The following is a 289-nucleotide window of genomic DNA, read 5'->3' as shown; positions in this document are numbered from 1 at the left end:
GATGGGGAAATAAGAATCTTCGCTGAAATAACCTGACTGCCGCCCACCCCGCCCACCACCAGCCCTCCCCCAACACCCCCCATCTGGCAGACCACCCAACCCAGAAGGGAATACAGGGCTGAAGCTGGCATCATGTAAATAAATCTATCATTTGGGGCATTCCCTCTCCACATTCTGTCAAGAAGAAAAAAAAAATTTTTTTTTAACCCAGGGGGTGAGCTGGCTTTAGGGTCAGGAAAGGGGTGAGGGGCACCCGGCAGGGACGGACCATCGAGTTAAGGCTGGAAGG

This window comes from Bison bison, unplaced genomic scaffold (genome assembly GCF_000754665.1).
Source record: "Bison bison bison isolate TAMUID 2011002044 unplaced genomic scaffold, Bison_UMD1.0 scf7180017864472, whole genome shotgun sequence".
Lineage (NCBI taxonomy): Eukaryota > Metazoa > Chordata > Mammalia > Artiodactyla > Bovidae > Bison > Bison bison.
The sequence above is the reverse complement of the archived record's forward strand: the minus strand, read 5'-3'. Positions refer to the sequence as shown.